The 26408-nt window shown below is 38.2% G+C and overlaps 1 protein-coding gene across 12 annotated transcripts in view; it reads right to left on the bottom strand.

Annotated features, from left to right (window-relative positions):
• sox5 (SRY-box transcription factor 5) overlaps window positions 1–26408 on the bottom strand; it is a 251157-nt gene that overhangs the window by 216448 nt on the left and 8301 nt on the right. For 9 of the 12 annotated variants that reach the window (XM_048154941.1, XM_048154939.1, XM_048154944.1 and 6 more), the window contains exons 1-3: window positions 20963–21108; window positions 18342–18508; window positions 6990–7119 (exon numbers count right to left, since the gene is read on the bottom strand). The gene's annotated coding sequence lies outside the window, so the exon portion shown is untranslated. Of the gene's footprint in view, window positions 1–6989; window positions 7120–7234; window positions 7502–18341; window positions 18509–20962; window positions 21109–26408 lie in introns of those variants that run through there. The other 3 variants (XM_048154934.1, XM_048154936.1, XM_048154937.1) reach the window with 2 other exon arrangements.

The raw sequence follows: 26408 nt of genomic DNA on the forward strand, positions 1-26408 counted from the left end.
TCTCTCCAACAGTGTGTAGCTTTAGCCACGTTAGCCGTGCATCACGCTATCAAAATCATTCAGAATCGAATTTTCAGCAAACATCCACAAAATACATGCCATACCCATGTTATATGCTGCATCAAGAACAGTTTGTAAAGATCCATTTTGCAAGTTATATTTGTCGTGTTAGCTTCTGTATTATGTATTGGAATGACAAGCGAATGCATGCATTGGAATGCATTTAAAGCAACCAACCCACAAAAACGGCTTGATTTTGTTCACACCCAAATCAGGGCAAATTTGACAAGCTATAATGATCTGTGGGGTATTTTGAACTGAAACTTCACTGACACATTCTGGGGACACCAGAGAATTATATTACATCTTGTCAAAAAGGGCATAATAGGTCACCTTTAAAGAATGTTGGTAACCAGACAGTTGTCTGCACCCATTGACTTCCATAGTATGGGAAAAAAAAATACTAATGGGTGTCGTCAACTGTCTGGTTACCAACATCTTCTTTTGTGTTTAACAGAATAAAGGTTTGGAACATAGACTGTAAAAAAAGATGGACGACGCGACACCGCTTCCTTCCATTGTATTGAACTGAAGCCAAAACGGACGCCGATGGGCGCTGACTCGTTACTCATAAACGTAAAAAAAAAAAAAGTTTGGAGCCTGGGCATGCGCAGAAAGAATCGTCAGTGGAGCCTGGAGGCGGAGTCGCGGTATCAAACTTCCACCCAGACGACTGTGTCATCATTGATGTATTTTAAATAGGCTATATAAATTATACACAATTTAAAATTCTAAAATAATAGGCTATTCCGTTTCTAGAGCAATAATATTTTTGAAACAGCAAATTCAGTAGATAAACTCAATATAATATGCCTCTAGAAACAACTCTAAAATGTCAGAAACGGTCCTGCCATTTTAAATAAAGGGTTAAACTAACGTTACAGGAGATCGATTGTTGTAGACAGTGCTCTATAATTAATTAGAGTAGGCTATCATTAGTTTTATCTTGCTAATTATTATTTTATACCCATAAAAATAATTAGTAACTGCCAGATAACGATCACCTGCTTTTCCCCGTCATGGCTAACGTTAGGCGTGTTATCTTAACTAATAACGTTTATTAATTAGCTTATAACGCCCACAATTAACGTTACCGAGAAAAGCTCAGATATCCGTCAGATCCTGTAGGTCGGTTAGTACAGTTTACTGCTGAACAGCTCATTTTGTTGGTGTAAAATAACACAGAAATTGAAAATTAATAGTTAGTTATATATCTTCAATCTCCCCTCGAAGCCCCGACAGTCCTCAGAGAAGCTGTCAATCAACTGTGAATCACGATGACACGCCCCGTTTCTATAGCACCAAATTGCTAGCTAAAATCAAACTTAGCACACAAACGAACAATTGAATATAAATCAGCGTGATAACAACTACCTTAAATGACCAAAACCATCTTTCAGAAAATTTAATTTGAAGCATAATTTATTTTAACTTAAGGCTCATTTGTCTGCATTGAGAGGGCGGGGTTTGTGACCTGTACTGCATCCAGCCACCAGGGGGCGATCAAAGAGCCCGCAGCTTCACTTTTCAGGATGTATGAGGCACACCCGGTTTGGAACAACATGAGAATGATAGTTTTTGGGTGAACTATCCCTTTAAAGGCGTAAGGCAGTGGTCTCAAACTCAGCTCCTGGAGGTTTGGGAGATTTTTTTCCCCCAAACCATTTCAGCGTAAATCCCGCCCTGCAACCAATTTCATTGGCTGAGGTTACAGTGACGGGTAGGTTTAAGGATCATTGTTTGGTGTAGGCAATACTGTGATTGACATGGCCAATGAAATCTTTAGAATCGGCTCCAGGGTGGGATTTCCACTGAACTGGTTTGGGGGAAGTAAAAAAAAAAAAAAAAAAAAAAAAAAAAAAAAAAAATCACACCTCCTGGAGGGCCACAGCCCTGCAGAATTTAGCTTCAACCCCAATTAAACATGCCTGATACAGCTAATCAAGGTCTTCAGGATTACTAACTTCCAAGCAAGTAATCTAGAGCTGGTTGGATCTAAACTGCAACTGATCCAGAATGCTGCAGCAAGAGTGGTCTTTAACAAGCCAAAGAGAGCACACGTCACACCTCTCCTCATAAAATTGCACTGGTTGCCAATTGGCGCTCGCATTAAATTCAAGGCACTGATGTTTGCCTACAGAACCACCACTGGCTCTGCACTCCATACATAAACTCACTAGTTCAGACATAAGTGCCCTCCAGAAGCTTGTGTTCTGCAAGTGATCGGTGCCTTGTGGTGCCATCCCAAAGATGCACACCTTCACTTTCACAGACCTTTACCATGACTGTTTCAAGCTGTTGGAATGACCTGCCTAACTCAACCTGAGCTGCTGAGTCTTTAGCCATTTTCCAGAATTGGTTAAAGACGCATCTTTTTCGTCAATACTTGACCCATTAATACTAACAATTACTACTCTATATATCTATTAAAAATCAGGTTTGTTACTCTGAAATTAGTGAGACATATTGTAAGGTCACTTACCTATTCAAGTTTCTAATAATAATAATAATAATAATAATAATAATAATAATATACATAAAAAACAGCTGAACACATTCCACGTTTCTAAGGCGACCAGGAGTCTATTAATCCATTATTATTACTTTTAACAACTTAAAGTTAAACTTGAGATGAAAACTTTAACTTAAATGCAAGCTGTCTAAAGAAAAAAAAAACTATTTCTGAGGGGGAAAAAAATTGCCCCACATTAAGCTATGTCAAAAAACTTGAATCACTGGATAAAAGTTAAATTATTTGTATTTCCAATTAAAACATTTTTATTTATTTATTTATTTATTTTAAATAAGTTTATATACACACTCTACCATTCAAAGGCCTGGGATCATTACGATTTTTTTTTTTTAAAAGATATCAATACTTTAGTTCAAGGACAAAAATCAATAAAAATGACAGTAAATACATTTGTAATGTTACAACCAATTTCTATTTCTATATCATGTGACACTAAAGAGTGGAGTAATAGCTTTGCCATCGCAGGAATAAATAACATTTTAAAATGAATTAAAAGCAGTTTTTTCAATCCTAAAAATATTTCACAAAATCACTGTTTTAATGTATTTTTGATTCCCTGAACATATTCCACAGACTTTTCCAGATTTCTGGATATTTGCATGTCCCAGAATAGCTCATTTATTCAGAAGGGCTGAGAGAGGGCAGGGGAGGGAGGCAAGCAGCTGACCTGCCACACAACTGGAACTGCCAGGAATGGTCCTCAGATCCCATCCAACTAACTCAAACACTGGACCCCACTAGAAAGAGTTCATCAAGCACTAAGAACCAATAAGCACACGGCACAGATGCACTCGTATCCAATCAGAGACGCGTACGAGCCCCAAACTGGAGCAGGGAGCACAAGCATCATGCGCAGCTGTGCAGATGCCCGGCCCAAAGCCACCAGAGCAATGGCCTGAACACATGGCCAGTGCTTCTCTGCTGGGCTGCCTGCACAATCTGAGCCCAGAAACTCAGTTACTTTGTTCTCGCTGCATTTTTTTTTTTCCACCCCTCATGATAATGACTACCTGTCCCAGATTCTGTGGTTATGAGAAGAATCACATCAGTTGTATGTCAAAACACAATCACAATGCGCTTGGCAGACAGCTCGCCAGAGAAGAGCAACGGGGAGAGATATCTCTCAATTTGCCAACAATTGAATATTTTATGGTTTCGTAAAGAAACTTAGTGTCTTTCATCCATTCTAATCCTGACCTCAAAATTGGGGTATTTTGGTTCCCAATCTATTTCTGCCATTCTATAAGCCAGCTTCTGCATGGTTAAGTAGAGACAATGTTAAGACAAGCCTTTTAAGCCCATTAGCCTTATAATTCATATGTCTTGGCAAATGCTATTCAGCGTAGTCCAAGATCTGCTAGCACTATCTTCCTGCTGGCTTGTTGGAGCGGGAGAGAGAGAAAGAGAGTAAGTAAAAGAGGTGGGAGGAAGTGCAAGCTTTTCGCTCATGGTGAAGAGAGAGAGAAAAAGAGAGAGACAAATAGAAAAGGAAAAGTATGCTCTAGCAGGCCGCCACATGTTGAAGAATTTGTTTACCGTTTCCTGTCCTGTGATCAACACAGTTCAAACGGACAACAGAGGAGATATGGTAGGCGAAAAGGATTCTGATCTGTTCTTCTGTTCCTGAGGGTCACCGCACCTTTAAAGGGACAGTTCACCCAAAAAACAAAACTTGAGATCATCTACTCACCCTCATGTCATTGAAAACTGTTATTTTTTTCTTTTGCAGAACATAAAAGGACATATTTTTCAGTGATTAACAACCTAATGACTTCAGAAACGATTCTGGGTCACTTTTATGGGCCACTTTTAGGACCTAAAGATGCAGGGCGGTGGACCGGAAAAAAAAAAAGGTCTAAAGACGTGTTCGAACTTCTTTTAGCTTGACTGCATTTTGTTTCATGCGTGAGTCACTGAAAAAGATGTAAGATGTGAGTGCAACAGTCAAACATGTCTGTCCAGTGTATATTTTCATAGAAAAACAATGGAAAAGTAGCACCGTTGAATACAAAAAATGAATACTGTGGGGATGGCCACAGTTTCCAGTCCACTGTTCATTATAATGAAATGGAAAAGAGAAGCCGGTGTATCTTTCAAAACTTCTCTTTTTGAGTTCTATGGAAAAAAGAAAGTTCTGTGGTTTGGAGAGAAATGATAGTGAGTAAATGACAGAATAACCTGCCTTATGAAAATGAACTGTTGACGAGATTGAAAAAACAAAACAGAAAATGAAATCCTGGCTCTTAGAAATTCCCCCAGAAAGCACTCAAAAACTCAGTTTTCTTTTTCATTGAGTTTGTTTTCTTTTGAGAGTCAGTTTAGATATGGCCTCAGGGATAAGAACTATATCTGGTCTATAATCCAGCTGTGCAGGAACAATGTATTCAAAGAACTGGTTAAGAGATAATCTAAAGAGCAATGTGAATTTATCTATCTGAATGACAAGAGTAAATGAGTGAGTAAGTGAGAGAGAGAAAGAGAGAGAGAGAGAGAGCATGCACAGTGATTTTTCTCTCCCTCCCTGCAATCGGAAACCAATCCCTGATTCTGCGTGGAGATATGGAGAAACTCTGCGACTAACACAGCCTAAAATAACTCTTACGACATGATATTTTCGACAAGAGTATTTTTTTGATGGGAGTTTCTGTTGGAGTTCTGGTATTAAAAACAGCAACGTCTAAGATCGAATGCCTGGTTACGTACTTATCAGAGAAGCATTCATTCAGAGCAAAGTCAGTGGCTTCTGAATGAAGAAACACAAAAACTGTCTCTTATAAGAGACTCTTGTAAAGGGGAAAAATAAGAAGAAAAAAAGCAGTCATTATTCAAATTATGACAGCATTATGAGGCAAGGCTTTGTGTAAAGTACACTTTCTGTGTAAAGTGTTAAAACATTTGCCAAAAAAAAAACAGCCTCTGTGCATTCAACATGACCCCACTAAAGAGAGAATGAATTCATTCTGACAAAACAACAAAATGCATTATGGATTTCCATCAGAATTCATAGGAACCTTTTTCTCTTTGCTTGTTAAACCCTTGTCTTCCTATTACATTAAATTACATTCCTATAATAAATTATAGAAATCACGCCAGTTGATTATACGACTACTTTATCACAACGTTTATAAATTTGTGAGCACTGAAATCAATCACCAGCGTATTAAAGTCAACCCAGTAATATATGACTTACTTGAGCAAATTACTTCTCTCCTCTCAACAGAAGTCAGCGTTAATTTTTCATAAGATTTATGTGTGAACTCAACAGCTGGATTTTATGATGGAGTTCACTGCGATCTGTTATACAGCAGTATAAAATATTAACCATTAAAATATTTAAAAGTCATACTTTTTCTGTGCAAGTCATATTTGTGAGTGCAAGAAACAGCACATAGATTGATATACTGTACAGTACACGCCGAAAATTAAAAGAGGATAGTGAATGTAACAGTTTGAACATGTCTTGAGGTGACTGAACTTCATAAAGTTTCATTTTAGAAGTCAAACAATATTCATCTCTTATCTAAATGTCAAAGTGCCTCTTATGTTATATTAAGAAAATCATGTTAATCAAGTTATGATTAAGTGCATGTCAAACCAACAATTCAGAGATGTGTTTGCTATGATATAATAGTTTTCCATACACCGTTTAACAGAAGAAACTTCAACTTATTTTTCAAAATATGTGAAAGTTCACTATAAATACATTTAAGTATTGATTTGCCTCATTGTTTACCACTATGGCAGTACATAATTAATCATAAGGCTCATGTACTGACCACTGCACATCTGCACTAACTCTATCTTCTGTTCATAATATTAAGTAGTTTAATTTTTCAGCAGAGCGATTACGCTTTTTTTTTTTTAAATTCTGTGCTAAAACTATATTTTAGCTTTACACCTTTATAAATATATTATTTTACTTTAATTTTGAATGTTTATTCTTTTTTACATTGTTTCCAAAATAAAGCACTGTCTGTGGGATAGCTCTTCAAAGATGTATAAGTTGGGGTGAAAGAATAACAAATGGTCAGTATATGCATAGCAGCTAAATAAATAAATAAATAAATAAATAAAAATAAATCATTCTGTAAAGAGATGATGAGGATATAGTGAAACTGACTGGATTGAGAGCTGCTGAGGTTTGATGCAGGAATGATCGCGTTGCTGATGATTGGAGGGGAACGCGCTCTAATCCCAGCTGGATTACTATGAGTATGGAATAGGGAAAAATCGCAATAGCGGGCTGAGAGAGGGAGAGATCGCAGAGCTCCTGTCCGTTAACGGCACTCAACAACATGCAGTCGCGCGAGCCGCGGCTCCGCGCGCTCTCATACCGAGCACATAAACATAGGCACATATCACATGTTAAAGTTCAATGCGGTCTCGAATCACTCACCTAATGTTGTGTACGGCTTCGTCCACGTGTCTCGAAGGAAAACGACCCTCCGGGAGAGGTAAACAGGGTCGGGATGTTTTATTTGGGTTGATTTGCGCTGGTCTCTCAAGGACGAGGTGAAATCCCAGGGCTGGTCACACACAAACAACAACGCCAGAGCAAATTACAAAAGGCAAAGACTTGGGGGAGGAGAAGTCAATTTGTTTCGTGTTCTAAACAACAGGCTCTGAGCCAAGAATGGTTACCTTAGCGCCAATGCTCGGTTGAGCAAAGCAAATGTGTCAAAACTGGACCATTTAAATCCAACACACTGGGCTTGGCTAAAGCGCTACATGCAGTTCAAAGCAGTTAATGTGCGCGCGCTCTACCTGAGGCGCATCGCGAGCTACAGGCGACAGCACACGACGTCTGTACTTCTCTGAATGTAATTCTCGTTCATAAGTTTCTCGTTCAGCTAATGTCAAATATTTCCTGCTAAAGGTAGACTGTAAGTCGTATCCCGAACACAAGGACTGCTTTTGGGATGTCTAAATTCGAGTGAGCGCATAGTGCAGTTTTGACACTTGACTGTTATTCATTCACAGTTGTCCTTAGCCGCACTTCAACGCCTCTTACTGGGGTCTAATCAGCGCGAGCCCCTTCAGGTGCCTTATATTAATAAAGGCGTAAATGCAGCGCGAGCACTTTCCAAATGTCAATAACCGTCATGTCATCTTCTCTCGCGAGCGACGCTAACTTGTCTACTCTTTAACTTCTATAAATTCTGGCTAAAATTACTGTCAGGAGGTGTGTAAATGCTTTATACTTGTATACCGATGCGCACAGGTGTTCATCGCGCGCCCGTCATGAGCTCGTGCAGTAGCAGTTTCCCACATGCGCCCTGTTTGTTTTAATTCACCTGTCAAGTCACGCGCCAGGGCATCTCAATTACACAACATGGCAAATTGTTTTGGGCTGTGCTTAAAATGTTTTTATACAAACACATATTAGGCTATTAATATTTATATTGATTAATAATTTATGTTATAGTAGGCTGTAGTATTCATACAATGTTACTTATTCAGTTTAATAGGAACCAAAACATAATTTAGCCATTTTCTGAAATGGCCATGAACTCAGACATGCACGTTTGATTTCCTAAAATGAAATTTAATTTCATCAAACATCCGTGGATTATTCAATAAGATCTGTATTTCATGCAATTTATTGTTTGAGTGAAACATTAAATTTCATGGAGCTTTTGTTCAGGTTTATTCAATAGATTAAAAATGATAAATGTTATACCTCATTCTCTTATTTGTAGAGTTGCAATAGACAAGAGTTTGTCAATTAGATGCGTAGAATTTTCTTTGAAGTTAGTTATCGCGTTCTGGCAGAAGTTTGACGCGCGCATCAAGTACGCGTGCACGCGCATTTCAGGTTCCTCTGCGCGCGTCCTAAGCATCAAACTGTGAATGGGCTCTTCTGTTTTATAATAATAAAATACACAAGACAAGTAATACAGACGTCGATTGTAATCGAAAGACCCACTTTAAAAAAAAATCCCCCAAAATGCTAACTGTCTTCAAATAGTGAACTTGAACCCTTAAGAACAGTTTACGCGGAAGCTTTTAAATGTGGATTGTCCGTAGGCTATTAACTTGCAGGTCTAACATTAAATTTAACACCAATATTAAAACTTAAAACCCCTGATGTTAGTCACATGAAAACAGACGAGCAACTGGTTATTAATGTTCCAATTGAAATGACATTGACGTTATTGTCCAATGTTGTAAGACGATCAGGAAAGTCAAGGTTTAAAAAATAAAGCAAGCATAATGAGGTATTTTTGTTATGTCGTGGGCTTCACAAAACAAGAATGAAGCTGCTTCTAGGGAAATTAGTTAAAGGCAATTATTCAGGGTGAAAACACGGCACAAATCAAATAGGTAAAGCTCACCGTTTACAGGTTAAATTATAGCAGAATATTAAAAACCTAATGCTTAATCTTTACATAGTCCTTTGATGAGAGGAAAATTATAGCATTTTGAAATTTCTCTTGCCCCATTAATAAGCCATATCTAATCTACTGCATATTATATTTTATGATACATGAATGTGTATTTATAACATAACATGTAAGACATGTAGGTACAGCATGTAAATCACATTGAGAGGATATTTTTGCTCAGACTTCAATGCTCAAAAATAGTCATAACTGACCTCTAGTGGTGGATAAGTTTTATTGCAGGCAGGTAGAGAATTAGAATTATTCATTGACAGTCAAACTGCAGGACTTTCTCTCTTTCACATGCACAGTCATGTACAGCTCATTGCCACATCGGAAACACGGATCCGTCTGTTCTATTCCAAGCAAAAGAATGAAGGAAACAGTTTCAAACGATACGCAAAGTTATGCATCCTGCGTCCTGTACAAGCTGAACCATATCTGTGCTTTCCATCCGACAAACTGCCCAGAACTAATCCTTCAATTTCTTACAGTCACTGACATCCTCTATTAACTGTTCAGATTCCTTTTAGTGCCTGTAATAAACTTGGAGCTATTGGATGTTACATAAAACCAGCTATTATAAAAAAAAAATAAAATGATAATAAAATGAAGTATAATGTTATAAAAGAATACTGTTATTGAATAAATAAAAATAAAAATCATACGAGTAATAAAAGTATGATCTTAAATGTTCAGAAATGTTCTCAAATTTGATGTAATGCATACTAAGGTCTCACTCAGAAAAAAATGGTATAAAAGCATTCACAAAGGCGAAACCCTTTGGAAAGGTACTAATATGTAGACTTTACATAATAATATGTGCCTTCAAGATATTAAAATGCCCCTTAAGGGGTAAATAAGGTACTTTTCTGAAAGTGATGCCTATATGAATATGTAACTATTAATAAGCAACAAGTGTTAATTCATTTTAACGTTTTTACAAAAATATAAGTAATTTCAACGAAAAAACAATGTTAAAATTGCTGAAGTAAAAAAAAAAAAGGTCAATTAACCTTACCATATGCGGTTAAAATATATATATTTGTCATCAAGTAGATTGATACATTACAGTAATAGCTCAAATAGTTTGGTACATTAACATTTTATACTTTAATGGCATACAATCATCAAAATGTCATCCTTTAATGCTTGTAACATTGTCACTGTATTTTTACAGTAAAGTTCTGGCAACAACAGCTGCCAGATTTTTACTATAATTTTTTTTTTTTTTACAGTGTAAGACAATTCTACAGGTGATCAACTCATAAAAGATAGTCCAGCTATCATTAAATGCATTTGATTATTTCTATAATAAAGCTACACTGTGTCACTGAACGGATTTATTAAAAAAAAGGCGGCCAGTTCAGGTTCTCCATGCAGCAAATGAACAATTTTTTTTTCTCACATTGTTATAAATGCCCTTGCTGCAATGTTCATTTTGGGGTTTCATTATTGGATTCTCCGTATTATTTGTTGTGGTTTAAAGTCTTGCGAGTTTTGGGACCCCCATTTGTCTTCACAGAAGATAAGATGGGAATTTGGTAATCTTCCAGTCTGCTTTTCTTCTATATCTAAATAGCCTATCTGTGTTATAGGCACAGTGATTAATGCTGAAGGGATTTAGAGAGGAGGATACAAATGCAGACAGTCTCTCATCAGCCCATATCAAACAGCCTGGGAGATGTTTAATATATGGGTGTATTTGGTCTCCAGCTTACAGCTGTCTGCTTAAAGCTTTATTACTAAAGAATCATTTGGAGGGGGGGAGAAAGCATCTCTTGATAGAGTGAGTGACTAATAACTAAAGCCGACAGCGAGCCCAAAAACTCGCTTTCTCTCTCTCTCGCGCATGCGAGCGCACACACAGGGCAAGTGACAAGACCGCTCTGTGCGCACAACAGAGAAGTCAAAATGTGACATATTCTTGCTGGCGGTGGGATAAAACTCAATCAACCTAAACCGTCTTCCCTCAGACAAAATTACACACGCACACATGCAACACACACAAGCATATGCAAACTTAAGGTGGTCCCACACAAAATGAACCACAACAACCACACATTTTCTCATTCGGTGTCCAGTATTTAGCCACGACTGTCATCAACAGCTTAGGAATGAGCTATTAATGCCGTGCGGAAAGCGAATGCCACCACTGAAAGGATACCTCACCTCTCCAGGTAAAACAGCAGCCCCACAACCCTGTGTGCTGCATCAGGGAACAGCAGAGACAGAGAGACAGATTGTGTGAGAGTTCTGTCTAATCCCCATAAGCATCAAGGCAGCAGCTGCCGTGTACAGAAAAGGGGGCTGGGGGGTGGGAGGGGGGGCACTCTTCTTCAGCATTCAGTCCTGTTGTTAACGTACAGAACAAAGTGCAAAGGTCTGAGAGAGCCAAAGAAAATGCTTATTTTAAATGATTCATTACAAATAATAATAATAAATAAATAACAATGATTCCCAAAAGTCTGAAAAATGCATGTTTTTTAATGAAATAGTTTATCATTTTTATTAAATATTTTATTTATTATCGTTTTTATTATTAAAGGCACACTATGTAAGTTTTCGCTGCCAGAGGTCGTGATCTGTACTCGCCAATGGATAATTGTGATCCATGATGACTGAACGACACAATAGTGGCGTGCTAAATGCTGTATAACCAACACTTTCGCATTTTGTTCACATGATAGCGCGGATATTACGTCATTAAGAGGTGACAAAAACAAGGGACGAAATATTATTTAAAATTTGAATTTCTCAGTACACAGCTGCATGAAATGGTTTTTGGAGTGGTTTTTGGATATTTTATTACAAAAATATTACATATTGTGCCTTTAAGTCCTAAACATCTGAGAGTGCTAGTAAAATTTATTTTATTTGTTACATGTATTAAAATCATTATTTATTATGATTTGCCTTTGCAAAAACACTAGAACACTATACAATCAGATTAATAAAGAAAACTAAATATAAATAATTTAAGTGAATGAAGTCTTTTTTTCTTACTTTTATATCATGATGTTTCTTTTAGATTTTTCAAAATCCTAAAACATTTTGCTTATACCCAGGTTTAGAATAATTTTTCAATGTGATCTCAGGCTTTGTGAACCCACTGAATGTTCTATGTGATCCTGCCTTGACCCCAAGATTCCCACTGTGAACTGTGGAATAGCTTTTATGTGTAGAATTTACTGGACCGTACCACCTATACCGTCGATTTCATAGCAAGATAACAAGCGGTGGCTGTAGGCTGTGGTGACTCAAAATCTTTCAGTCCCAATCAACAATCCGCCAACAAGTATATTGTACAATCCGCCAAACCCAATCTTTGAAACAAACTTGCACATGACAATGGAACAATTGAAACATAGTGTGATTCTGTAGACATCTGATAACTTCCACCATGTGTGATAAAGTGAAAACAACCCCCGGATAAACAACCCCTGTTTACGACCTGGACACGTTTTGAGAGAGCTGTTTTTTTTTTTTTTTTGTCGCATTCTGTTTTTGTTTGCGCTCCTCGGCGCCGCGCTCTCGTCAATCTTTCACCGTTCAAGCTGTTTAAAGGTGGACGATTTATGGTTAGCCAGGCATGGCAGACGGAGCTGAGGTCACACCATATCAGCCAGCGACAATGGCCATTGTTTGTGCGCTCAACAGGAAGTGGCTGTGTGGGACTTCCTGCGGCTGATACCTAGGGTTGGACGGGGGTGGGGTGGCAGCCAGGCAGCCCCGTGGCCGATCACATTGTTCCAGGTAGGATCTCATGGTAATGTTGGTCCCTTGAGACCGCGTGTTTTCCACCAAAGTGGCCCAGTCCCACAGCCTTAATATAGAGCTGAATACAGTCATGTCACAACCAAAATGGTCTCCTAGAGTGACACAAACAGAAAGAGGTACACAAAAAAACAAACATGAAAGCATCCAGATGAATCCAGACATATATTTTCCTCTTTAAGATTTTATATAGACATACATACAATATTTGTTTTTCATCGCAGTTTAGGTCAACCTGTTAACATTTCTAGATTCGCATTCTTTTTTCCCGTATCTATAAGAAAACTTTGTTCGTTCCTTTCAAAGAAATGTCTATATTCACAATATTTTCCCCCATAATAATGCAACATTCCTCAGTGACAAGACCCTTTGACCGCTAAAGTGTGTTCTCTAACGCTATAAGGCTTTAACCCACAAAAACTGGGTTTTTGTTGGCAGATTGCAGCTTTCACACCCACATTAGCTGCAACATGCAGTTGTTTGGCGGATCCACTTAAGAACAAATGCCTGGGAATTTTCTGCAATAACCCCTGTCCAAAGCCATCCTGAAGGGCTATCGCGGGGGTGCTCGGAGACATATTTACTCTCATTCCTGCAGCGGGGCCCAGTTCTTCACAACAGCACCTTTTGTGGCAAGCATTTTTCTATTAACCTTTAAAGAATGGAAGAGGATACAGAGAATAGGACAAACAGACCGTGTTGGCGGGCAGTGTTAACGTTGTGCGACAGATGTGCAGATGGTGTGTTACAGTAAGAGATCAAGGCGAGAGAGAGAAAGCTTTTATATGCCACTCAAACGTTCCTCATGCCTTTAAAACTCCTCCAACCCAGATTCGGCTCACCAGACCAACTGATATTCAGCGCAGGAGATCTAAGGCTCGAGTGTGGCCATATTGACGACCGTTTGTTCTCGATAAGAGCGCAATCTTAATGAGAGGAATCAGGCCCTTTGCAAAAAAAAAAAACAAAAGTAGACGTGTTAGTCTGACAAAGGCCTCATGTGGGAGACATTTTACCCCATCGCCAGTCCGCCACATTCTACTGACGAAAAAAGCCAGTCTGCTGATTCATTCGACACAAAGAACGGAATATTTATCAGTCAAATGCATCCACATCTGTTGATTAGTTGTGAGTCACTCAGCTTTGACTATATATAGTATTGCATCTGACATTTCCTAGCGTAAACATCCATTGGGTTTGTTTGTCATACCTCTCGTCTAAATGGGGGAGAGCTCTTATGAGGCAGACTGTCCTTCTTCTCCCTTTGGGACAACTGCCAAGTGCATGAAACTAAATATGGCTGGCTGCTGTCACAGTAATTCAGTTATGGGTGTATTAACATACAATGGGTGTGATTCATTTAAGAAAGCCTTAACTGAGCAAATAAGCATGATTCGCTTGTGTTTTCACTCATAAACACTGAGATTTCTAAACTGGTCTCTGAATGGTGATGAGCATTTGTTTAAAGAGATGAAACTCTTTACAAAGATCCAACTCATTTTGGTTGGTTGCAACCATGTCAAGGTGAGAAAAAATAATTAAATAAAATCATCCACATCTTACTCATACATCTTATACAGGATGTACAGGGAGAAAGTGTATACAAAGTTCAAAGTTCTGTCATGAAACTCTAGATGGCACAGGCTAAAACTCAACCTGCTCGTAATCACATCGTTATCTATAGGGCACAGCAGATTGGTTCCTGCTCAGCCTTAAAAATACTTTGGTAGCATTTGCCTTAGCACTGCAGCGTACCTTCAGGAACCCTCCCCCTTCCCCAGCTCCACCTGTATAGATCTGCTACAGGTAATTCATGTATGCTATTGTGGCGAGCAGGGCGGGCGAGAGCCGTGAGGGAACGGTGCGAGGCCGGTGACGCGAGAGTTAACGAGCTCCACCTGTGAGGCGCACCGGCCTTGAGTCTCTCACGGAGGAGCTCCGGAAGCATAAAAGGAGGAGCGACGACAGTGAAGGACGAGAGAGGACCAGGCCTGGACTTTATTTTATGTTTTATTTTGTTTGTGTGGCCGGCAGACGTCCACGAGGGTCTGCCGGCATTACTTTTGTTTTGTTCTTTGTTTATTTTATTAAAGATTATTGTTTGAATGTTCGCTGGTTCCCGCCTCCTTCTTCCCACATCTACAAACTACGTTACAGCAAAGTCCCTTTAAGACAAGTCATTTCACTCGGCGGCCATCTTTGAAATGCCTCTCGGGCATCCTGGGCATCATGCAATCTCTTTGAATGGGGAAACATCAAATTCTCCAAAACTGTTCGCCAACCTTACGATTAAATTTCATATTTGAAATCACCAATGAAATCTAACAACAACCGGCTCATAAATTCAGTTTCTAAACGCTCGAATCATGACAAAAAAAACTGTATTTTTCAGGCTGGATCAAGCTAATGCGTATGCGCAGACCTAAATGCACATCTCTTCGGAGGTGCGCGTCTGACTGTTTCTATAGAAACCGGTGATTCTAACGGCCGCTGAAGTGACGCGATGACTTTACCAGTCGGCGATTGCCTCTTATTTAGAAGGCGGGACTTATTCCGCCATATTGCGCGTTACACTTTCTCCCATTCAAAACAATACGAGTGACACGTCTTGTGTTATTCTATAGTCTTTGGTTACAGCTATATTGTACAGCAGCAGCATGTCTTACTTGCTCACAGCAGCGTGTCGTGTATGTATTGGCAGTAACAAGTCCTGTACTTGCTCTACAGCAGCAGCAGCAGCAGCAATAAAAGCAGCAGCAGCGTAGCAGATATATTCTGCCAAGACCAAACATACAACATTGACATAACCATTGCCATGCCAAACACTCAGAGAGTTGTCATGACAGAAATATTTTTATATATAGATATATTTTATGCATTTTATTATTTTATTACCTGCAACTACACCATTTCTGATGTGTCATTCCCATCAGAAGCACTTAAAACGTCGAAACAGCTTTGAACAAGATTCATGCCAAAACTGAATCCAGAGGTGCACTGCATATTATGCCTGATGTAAACTCAACGGCTTTGCCACTCAACTGTTCTGAATGAGCAATAGCTGCATTTTGCCTCAGTGTATTAATAGTTGGTGTCAGTAAATGTAAGAGGCCTGGGAGGATGTGGAAATGTTGTGTATTTGGGCTGGGGCCTGTGTCAGTCTCTGGCTAGGTCTCTGTGAGTCAGGCGGGCTGGTGTTGGGGGCATGGAAGAGCTTCTGCAACGGGCCGCCTAGGCCCTGAAAGAGCTCTTTGTGTCCATTCTATTTTCACAGGAAACGGCTACCCTTTTTCGTCTCCTATGGGGAATATGTAACTGTGGTCACCTAATCAAACTTAACACAGGGAGAGGGGGATGGAGAGAAAGAAAGAGTGAAACCGTTAACCCGGCAGCTATAGTTTAGCAAAACACAGACACACAATGACTTGTTTATGTCCTTCTATAGCTCCTTTTCTCTTTCTTCGTTTCCCTGTCTCTTTCATTTGATTCTGCTTTTCATTAATCCAGCCACGATGACAGGCTGTTGTTTTAGCGACATGGAAGCTAGGTATGCAGTCTTAATTTAAACATCAGGAAACGCTAGGGAGGGTTTAAAACCTATCCACCCACTCACAAACACAGACGCCTCTCACAAGCTTAAAGAGAGACTCCCTCTGATACTCCATCAGGGATTAGAGCAGCAGATCCAGACCCTTGGATTAACACTCTGCCAATCCAGAGCAAGAACGCACATGAGACGGAGAAAGAGGGGAACGAGAAAGTTGGAGAAAGAGAACAACCACTATGAGCCAACTGTATTATGGTTAAATATGTCTAGAGCTGTTGTTATACTGCACAGAAGCTACAACAATGCAAATATATCACATATTTACACAGATGAACAGAGGCAGCATAAACATATTTGCATGGATTTACAATATAGGAAGCAGTGGATCACATGCAGATGTTGATGGTTGATTAGCGTGTACAGTGGATTACAAATAAGGCCCTGTCTCATACGCTGCTATAAGCCTTTGCAGTCCTTCTTGAAGTCTACACTTTGGTTATGTAATGAAGCATTTTTTCATTTTTGCTGCTGAATAACTTACTTCTAGTTTACAGGACGTCATTGTCAAGTATTTACTGATTGGTATTTTATCCTTTTACAAAGTCTTGATTTTGTTTTTAGGGTGTACTAGCATAGGTTTTCATGCTTGATTGTTCAAAAAATGCATTATTTTTCACATATTTTACATTATTACAGCAACTCTCTTCCTAGTCTGGCTCGAACGTGCCATTTAGTTCCTTCTTCGATGAAGGCTCTCCTTCCAAAATACAAAATGTGCTCTGATTGGTTAGTTGGCCCAGTGTGTTGTGATTGGTGAACCGCTAAGAGCCTGTTCCAGAAATGTCACGCCCTTTACCATAACTGCAAGTATCATCAGCTCAGGTGTAAATATTAAGGATGGCATCAATTTCAAACCAATTCGAGCAGCATTCAGACCCTTGAGAATTTTAACGAACAAGAGAATCGTGCAGAATAGATTTCAAGTACAGATTTCACAGAGCGTTTCAGAGAGTTGATCAGAAGTGACAGTAAATATCTATTTTTAAACTTTCTATTCATCAAAGAATTCAGAAAAAAAATTTATCAGTTTCCACAAAAAAAAAATATAAAGGAGAAAAACTATTAAGCAGCACAACTGTTTTCAACATTGATAATAAAAAGAAACCATAAGAATGATTTCTGAAAGTTTGTGTGACTGTGTGATGAGTAATGGCTGCTGAAAATTGCATTTTAAAATATATTAAAATAAAAAACAGTTGTTTTAAATTGTAAAAATATTTCACAATATAACTGTTTTATTTTTGATCAGTGCTGTTCCGCACACCTGTCTACACTTCCCTCATCAGTCTTCCCGCCATCTCCCCCGATTCCCAGCACCTGTTGTCCTCGTCAGTACTCCCTTTAAGCTGGACTCACTCCCTGCACTCCTTGTCCGTTCTTGTTGTTGTTTAATGTGTGTTATGCTGTTTATATACCTGGATTGTCAATTAAAGCCTGTTACATTGTGGATTTCTGTACTCGCCTCATCTTAAAGCAGCACCCTAAACAGCAGTGCAACCCTGTATATACAATATATACACTTTCAAAAAACGGTAATTCAATATGAATTATTATTTAAATGAAATATTTTTGCAAACAATCTTCATGTATGATTGATTTATGAATGGCCATTAATGGAAAATGATCTATTTTTTAACCTTAAGAACTTTCTCCAGATATTATTATATATTCTTTATATATTATATATTATTATTATATATCTACTTGTGTTTCCATGATGTCAAATATGACATTATTGCTTGTAGGTGGGGCCTGGTTCATGGTTAGGGAAGGGAGAACAACACTAAAGACAACTGAAGATGAACAATGAAAATGCTCAAAAGGAAGCAAGAAGCTTCGAAAGTCACTTCAAAAGTTGATAACCTTGAGTAAGTCCACACTGGATTTCACAAAAGAGATAAAGCAACAGCTCTATGTGGGAAACAGCTGTAGAAGCATCATACAGACAGGGTCTGGTGATTGAAGTATGAAAAAAACCAACCTCTTCCTCCCTCTGTCCTAGCCGTGGCCTTGACCTGCTAGCCTCCATGTTTATCATCTATGTGTTCAACAGCTTCACAACTCTCTTCTCTCTCCCAGATGAATAGGACCCAGGGACTTTTCCTTTGATGGACAAAGCACCGGGAAGGCTGATTGAGTGTAGGCTATCTGAAACAAGGTTATGTGGGTCATTCTTCAAGCAATTAAACACTTTTTGTCTCGTTCATTTTAAAAGAAATGTCAATTATTGAAATATATAGAGTCACATAATAAACTGATTCTTTAGAAACTGTTGCTATTGTCTGAGTCAAAATATTGTGACATCAAGGTACATGGAGGGCTATTACTCAGTTATTTTCCTCCATAAGACTTAGTGGTGGTTTTATCAAAGGATAAAAAAGAGAAAGAATGCAAAGAAATGAAGGTGAAAAAAGTTGAGCTCAAGTCTGAAAAATGGAAAGCAAGCGAGAGAATGAGTGGTGGATGAGCAAATTGAAGGGGGGAGAAGAAAAGATGTGGGATGGAGGTAGAAGAGGAGGAGGAAGGCAACACAAAGTCCCATGGCTGCCTCGGGGCATTGTGCAAAATTGATGGAGGGGATGAGAGACCTCACACACACACAGAGCACCTGGGACTCCAATCTCAGACCTCTATCTATGCCTCTCCCTCTCTCTCTCTCTGTAACCTTTATAGGCAATAATGCACCGAGAAGAAAGTCAGAACTAATTTTTTTGTTTACTAACCAATTTTGTTTTCTACCTGTTTTTGCCTTAGATGCATCAAACTCATATATGCCAAGTTGCAAAAAAGAAAAAGAAAAAAGACGTGACACTAGAGGCATTTTCTGTTCTGAAAGCCTTAGTCACCATTCACTTTCATTGTATGGGGGAAAATGACGCAATAAAATTGAACAAAACATTTCCTTTTGTGTTCTACTGATGAATTAAATCATATGGTTTGAAACAATACAATAATGAATAAATGATGACAGAATTGCTAGTTTCCCAGGGAAATATTGTTGGTTAAGCTAGTCAAAAACAAGCACACCAGCATCTAAAACACAGCATATGCTGGTCTTTTCAGCAGGGAAATACTTACCTCTGTCATTTTTGCAGTCTCTCTTTCTTTTTTTTTGGTCTGATTTACGGCAGAAACCATGGACTTGATCAAATCATGTTCTTGACTGAGAGTGATACAGCTTTGGGAAATTAAAATCAGAACTAAATCCAATCTTTTATATATATATATATATATATATATATATATATATATATATATATATATATATATATATATATATATATATATATATATATATACAGTGTTGGTGAAAGTTACTTTTTAAAAGTAATACATTACGATATTGTGTTACTCCCTAAAAAAGTAACTAATTGCATTAGTTACTTTTTATGAAAAGTAATGCGTTACATTACTTTTGCTTTACTTTTTCTCACCTGGGCTGGGCTTGCTTTTTTTTTTCTTTTTTTTTTAATAACCACAAAAGTTCTATTTTTGGCAAATGTTAAGGCCCTTTCACAACAAGAGTGAAATGAATAAGCCTCAGGCTGAAAGAAATGCATATTTACACCTGTAAAGTAGAGGGCGCAGCTCAAACAAACCTTTCAGCTGTGCTGCTATTCTGGATTAAAGAATAATATGATGGAGAAGGAAGTTCAACACTCTTATTTCTAAATCTAATATAAAGTCATTTTTGCTTATTAGTATGGTTGAATTAAGTCATTGAAGGTCAACAGCAAAGACATTGGTTAATAAAATGAGATTAAATACATGAAGTATATTTGTGTAATTTAATATATTTAATTATTACAGGTTTGCGTAAAATTCTGAGATTGTACTGAATATTTTTGTGCAAGTGAGATGAGTAAATGCATGTCCACATTTAGTCTGGAACTACAATAACCATCATGTTTACACAAAACCTCTGCACTTACAGTACCCCCTTTGAGAGCTGTCAGTCAATAAATGTGAAAAAGTAACTTAGATATTTTGTTGTAAATTGAAAAAGCAATGCGTTACTTTACTAGATAATTAAAAAAGTAATCTGATTACGTAACTTAAGTTATAATGCTGCAAGATTGTTATCAGGTGAACTGCACTGAAAGTCAAGGGAGAAACCAACTGACTGTGCCCTACATGACTGGTTAGGCAATAAATCACCGTAATATGAAACTGAGCTTCTTATTCTCTCATTGCCCTCCAAAAACAAACGCTTCTGAATGGTTAACCACCAGAGACAATGTGCATTTGTCCAACTCTTGTGCACTTTATCAAATTCAATCTTAGAGTGTGAATATTGTCATGGTGCAGCTCTAGCATTAGCAATTAGCATGAGCTTGCAGTATGGTCATTAGCTCTTCTGCACAGCAAGAGAATGGGATCTTGCTTCTGCGCTGGCATGTCCTGGCGCGTGATAATGCCCGCTGGTTGAAATGCCCCATGGCTCCTTGACTGACATAGCGATGGTTTGCTGGATGGCTGAGCTGGCACAGAGACGGCCAATCTGAGTCACACGAAAAGAGAGAGACCGACGCACACACACCACTTACACACCCACCTGCAGCAAAATTGGCCGCACCAAAGCCCAGAAGACACTTTACTCACCAGTGAGACGTCTCTCTCGTACGTTTAGCCAGATCCCAGGCAGCGCCTCCTCTCTTTCCTCTGTTCCTGAACCGTATCGGGTGCTCAGACAAGGCCTCTGTTGATGGAGGTGATTGGGAAGACGGTGAAACCGCTACACTCTCAGGAAGGGCCAGGGATGCAGAGCTGCAACCGCAAGTCATCTGTTAACAATCGGAGCAACGGGCCTGATATTAAAGAGTCATGCGGGTCACAGACAGAGGTCTCTATGCCCCATAAGGAACCCTACTGTTTCAAGACACTACTTTCCAGCTGCAAAAATGTGTTGGGAGGGTATTGGAAAATTACTATACAGTAGTACACTTAAGAGAAAAGACATTTCTAATGACGTAAAGGTAATTATGGTAGCAGTGGGTGGCTTGAGTGGTTTAGAAAACCCAAGGAACAAGTTGCGATGGTGAATTTTTATATTTGTAAACACTTCCAAGTAGCCAAGCAGCACTGACAGACGCTTTCAGACCAATTTCTGATCTGCAATCCAAAGAATATTCAAGGTAATTTGTGTATGGACAGAGGAAAATAGTGAAAAGGGTGGGAAAAAATCCTTAAATGTGACAGGAGACGTTAAGTTGCTGTCCCTGACAAGAGTTTATGGAAAATGAGTGAGGCGTGATTCTTTTCCTACATTACCACAAGGCCGTGTTAAGCCTTTGAATGTGAAAAAAATGGGCTGAAACTTCAGCAAAGGCAGATAATGTGAGAGAAGAGCGGATAAATGCAGATCTAATGTCACAACAACGCGGCACAAAAACGCGTCAAGGGTCCAAAGCCGCTCTTCATCAAACCCTGTTATTTAAACATTTAACGCAACAGTGGAGGGGAGAGGCAGGAGATGATGATGATTTGCGATTTAATGATTCCATCACTGTATTAGGGGATTAAGATGTCCGTGGAAATAGATTAGTTCTACATCCATTTTCACTCTGACTGGCAGAGACCCAAGAGCTCAGATATGGAAATATGAAGAATGAGGCGTACTGTGACAGATGGAGCACAAGTGACCTGAAGAGTGCCACTAAGAGCACTACCGCCACCTGCTGGTGGTTATGGGAACATATCACCCTCGGTTGCTGGGTTAGAAGTATAGTTCAGCCTAAAAATTACATTCTGTTATTAACTCACCCTCATAAGCTTTCAAAACCCGTATGCTGTTTGTTCTTTCTTTCTGTGGAACATATTTAAGAGAATTTAAGAGAATTTTATAGTGAACACGTCTGTCGAGCTCAAAAATCAGTAAGTTGAAGTTGAAAACCAGATGATTGAATGGATCATTTTAGATATAAACAGATTGATCTGGTTCACAAATGGAACTGAACAACTTGATTCAATGATCCATTCACAGTAGTTCTGAAAGAAACAGTTCACTGGAAAGGAAGATTTTCTGAAATTGTAAGATAAAGCTAACACGTCACAATAAGAATTCATATGTTAATGTCAGTTAATGAACTGACTAACATTAAAGGATTAGTTCACTTCAAAATTAAAAGTTCCTGATCATTTACTCACCCCCATGTTATCCATTATGTTTATGTCTTTCTTTCTTCGGTTGAAAAGAAATTGTTGAGGTTTTTGATGAAAACATTCCAGAATTTTCTCCATATAGTGGTCTTCAACGGTTACCAATGTGTTGAAGGTCCAAATTGCAGTTTAAATGCAGCTTCAAAGGGCTCTACACGGCCCCAGCCGAGGAATAAGGGTCTTATCTAGAGAAACAAAGCAAAGTCAAATGGCCTTTACAAACGTTAAAGGAAAAGGTAAAAAAAAAAATAAAGGTTCCTTGTCTGGGATTGTGTAGAACCCTTTGAAACTGCAATGAAACTGCAATTTGGACCTTCAACCTGTTGGTAGCTGTTGAAGTCCACTATATGGAGAAAAATCCTGGAATGTTTTCCTCAAAAGTTTCTTTTCGACTGAATAAAGAAAGACAAACATCTTGGATGACATGGGGGTGAGAAAATAATCAGGAACTTTTAATTCTGAAGTGAACTAATCCTTTAAGTAAAATGAGCAATACATTTGTTACAATATTTATAAATCTTTGTTAAATGTTAATTATTAAAAATACAACTTGTCATTGTTTGTTCATGTTAGCTCAGGTCTATTAAATAATATTAAAAGCTACAACTTCTGATTTTAACATATCAGACAATTTTGAAAATACCATTAAGATTAATAAATGCTTTAGAAGAATACTTTTGTCTATGTTAACTAATGTATTTAACTAAATTTAACCTTATTTTAAAGTGCTTATATTATAAAGCCTCATTTTCAAGTTAAATTTCACTTCTCACACAAATATCGTATGTCTTGGAATATCCATCTTATTTTTCAACGCGTAAGTGATTTCCTGTGAATGTGTGAGACTACTGGGGGGTGGGCATTTTTGACCATATTCAAACTCTTTTGGTATTGAAACCTGTGTGAAGATTCTTCAAAATTATCTAATTTGTTTTCCATTGAAGAAAGAAGGTCATATGGGTTTGGAACAACATGGGGGTGAGTAAATGTCCAGCCTGTCATCTGTTCGCACACCCAATGTATGGACATTCTCAGCCTCTTGCACTGCCCAAATAATCACAATGAGGGCACAAAGTGTTGAGGAAGTGAGGGAACTATTATTAAATGATCAAATCTTCAGTGCTGTCGCAAAGCCATCAACTGTAGCGATCTCAAGTCATTATGCGTTAGCTTATGCAAGGTTTAATTACAAGAGCGTGACCCTCCTTCTGCTGTTCCTGATAACATCAGCAATGTGGCGGGAAAGGTCACATGCTCAAACACGCTGGGGCTCAGGAGTCAATTAGTCGAGAGAACAAAGGAGACTTAGAAGGATGAGGAAAAGACAAATAGAAGACGAATCCTGCAAAGGAAATAAACAGCAACTCGGGCAAATGAAGATGGGAAAAACAGATGCAAAAGGAAACAACGCAAAAGTGGCTGCAAGTTCATTAATTAGAATTTCAAATCGGACAAACTTGAGATGACAGCAGCGTGCTTGTCAAATCAGATCATGGCCTAGCAGAGCGGAGAACCTCCCGGTGCTTGGAGCCAAAAGCAGGAACAGCTCATCGCAAATAGCTTCCTGGGGACTCTGTGTGTATATATGCACGTATGAGCGTAAGTGTGTGTGCGATTACTGCAGCGTGTAAGCTGTCTTCATCGCCTCTGATTACTGCGGCCCGCCTTTTTCCCGCCTGTCCGCCCAGCGATGTCACTCTCCCCCTAAATGAGAAGTGACAATTAAAACATTCTCTTAAGGCACTCCAAATCAAGATGTGCTGGCAAGGCTGGCGGAGTGCCGTTCACCACGGGGCCAGAGCGAGCGAGGTGAGAGGCCACAGAAACTGTCTGATCTGCCCCCTGGGCATGGAATCAGGGGTCAAAGTGATGATGGTTGTCTTCAGGCCCAGCACCAATGGGTAAGGCAGAGTAACACAACCTCTTAGGGCACTGGAGAGTCAGTGAAGGAAGAAAGAAGGCTGAAAATGTTCCTTTAAGGGAAAGGAGGGAGAATATTAAGGACTAGATTAACTGTGTGCTACATCAGATGCTGTGGGGTAAATAAAGAGAGAGTGAGAAAGTGAGAAAGATGATTTTAAAGGTTTAGCTGATTCAAGCCAATTTCACAAAGCACATCTTTAGTCACTCAATGGTTAGGAATCAAGAGAATGAGTTCCTTTAAAAAAAAAAAAAGCACAATGTTCATTCCGTTCCGTTAACGGTTCTTGCACATGCATTTTTCCTTTAATGCGGATGACAAGCTGTACTAAATTACGGCTGAAATGTTCTCTGTGTTACTATTCAGCAGACCAGTAAAAGCGTTATACTGAATCTAAAGCATAGTACTATTCTCAAATGAATGACTCTTATGAGTGGCTCAATTTAGTGAATCAAACAGCTGAGAGTTAAACCAATGCAGTGACTGAGTAGTTGCTCATATCAGTGTTGCTATTGTACTAAAACTAAATCTATTAGAAATTGTCTCCGTTAACTGAAATAAAGTTGAAATAAGCTAAAAATTTGTATATTGGATTAAAAATTTAAAAAACAAAAATTATAAATTTTGCAACTGAAATAAAATAAGTTGAAGTACTAAAATTACAAAAACTCAAATAAAAAAATCATTAAAGCGAAATAAAAAAAAATAAAAATAATGAAAATGACAAAAGCACAACAAAATTACTAAAACTGAAAATATAAAAATATAAAAATAAAAGCTAAATAATAAATACTATATTTTATAAATAATACTAAAATAACATTGGTTCATATAACAATGTTTAAAGATATATATTATGATTCTTGTCAGTAGTATTTTGTAAAAAAAAAAAAAATCAATGAAATGTTACCATATTTTCAATCAGTTAGTACTGTTATTTAATCTAGGTTAAGTTATATATAGTAAATTTGTGCCACCTCTAAAAAAGACTGTAAAAAGTCATTAAAATGTCCTTTAGCAAGAATTGTTTTAAATTTACAATCAAAATTATAAAATAAGTTTTTCTCTAAAGTTCTAAAAGAATTGTTAACAGAATTACTAGAAAACCAGAATCGATACACAGAATCAGAGTAGATTACCCTCTAATGCCGTGTGCCATTCTTTCTTTTTCAGACTACAAAAGCAGATTTTTTTTATAAAAAATGTCCCACTCGTGCTCATCTATATAATAGCAGTGAATAGCGACCAGCATGAAGCTAAATCACAAAAAGTGTCACAGAATTTAATGTTTTATTTATCTTTGCCGTTGGTCTTCTGTGCATGGCACGTGTTCATGACACGTTCATGAATAAAAACCTGACATGAAATACAATGCCTGTGCTTTCTTCCCTGAGGAGAATACAGTGGTGGTCAGAATTATTGGCACCCTTGGTAAATATGATCAAAGATGACTGTAAAAATAAATCTGCTTTGTTTATCCTTTTGATCTTTAATTCATAGAATTAGCAAAAATCTAACCTTTCATTGAAGGAAAAGAATTGAAAGTGGAGGGGAAATCACATTATGAAATAAATGTTGGCCACAATTATTGGCAACCCTAGAATTTTTTGTGAGTAAAATATCTCTGAAGTATTCCCATTCATATTTACATTTTTTGGCACATCAGGGTGATCATGAAAACATGAAATTGTCCAGCCATGACTTCCTGTTCCACAGGAGTATAAATATGAGGAAACACAAAGGCCAAATTCCCTTAATCATTCATCACAATGAGTCAAACCAAAGAATATAGTTCTGATGTGCAGCAAAAGATTGTTGAGCTTCACAAAATAGAAAGTGGCTGTAAGAAAATAGCTGAAGCATTGAAAATCCCCATTTCCACTATCAGGACAATAATTAAAAAGTTCCAATCAACTAAAGATGTTACAAATCTGCCTGGAAGAGGAAGTGTGTCTAAATCTTCCTAAT

Source organism: Megalobrama amblycephala, linkage group LG14 (assembly GCF_018812025.1).
Source record: "Megalobrama amblycephala isolate DHTTF-2021 linkage group LG14, ASM1881202v1, whole genome shotgun sequence".
NCBI classification, from domain to species: Eukaryota; Metazoa; Chordata; class Actinopteri; order Cypriniformes; family Xenocyprididae; genus Megalobrama; species Megalobrama amblycephala.